Here is a 915-nt window from a genome sequence, read left to right on the forward strand (position 1 = left end):
TATAGAGCTTCTCCATCTTTGGCTGCAAAGAATATAGTCAATCTGATTTTGGTATTGACCATCTGGTGATGTCCATGTGCAGAGTTCTCTCTTAGAGTGCTGGAAAAGGCATAGTGAAAAAGCTGACTTGAAACTCACATTAAAAAAAAAAAAACAAAAACTAAGATCATGGCATGCATCACTTCATGGCAAATAGAAAGGGAAAAAGGGAAGCAGCAACAGATTTTTCTTGGACTCTAATATCACTGCTGGTAATGAACAGGGACACCTGACATGCTGCAGTCCATGGGGTCACAAAGAGTCGGACATGACTGAGAGACTGACCTGAACTGAACTGAATATCACTGCAAACGATAACTGCAGCCATGAAGTTAAAAGACATCTGCTGCTTGGAAGGAAACCTATGACAACCTTAGACAGCATATTAGAAAGTAGAGACATCACTTTGCCAACAAAGGTCTGCAAAGCCAAAGCTATGTTTTTTCTAGTAGTCATGTACAGATGTGAGAAAGCTGGTCCATAAAGGCTGAACACCAAAGGGTGCTTTCAACCATGGTGAAGGAGAAGACTCTTGAAAGTCTCTTGAACTTCAAGGAGTTTAGGCTAGTCAATCCTAAAGGAAATCAATCGTTAATATTCACCAGAAGAATTGAAGCTGAAGCTCTAGTATTTTGGCCACCTAATGCATATTAAAAAGCAGAGACATTACTTTGCCAACAAAGGTACGTGTAGTCAAGGCTATGGTTTTTCCAGTGGTCATGCGTGGATGTGAGAGTTGGACTGTGAGGAAAGCTGAGCACCGAAGAATTGATGCTTTGGAACTGTGGTGTTGGAGAAGACTCTTGGGAGTCCCTTGGACTGCAAGGAGACCCAACCAGTCCATTCTAAAGGAGATCAGTCCTGGGTGTTCTTTGG

Source organism: Bison bison, unplaced genomic scaffold, assembly GCF_000754665.1.
Source record: "Bison bison bison isolate TAMUID 2011002044 unplaced genomic scaffold, Bison_UMD1.0 scf7180017864211, whole genome shotgun sequence".
NCBI lineage: Eukaryota > Metazoa > Chordata > Mammalia > Artiodactyla > Bovidae > Bison > Bison bison.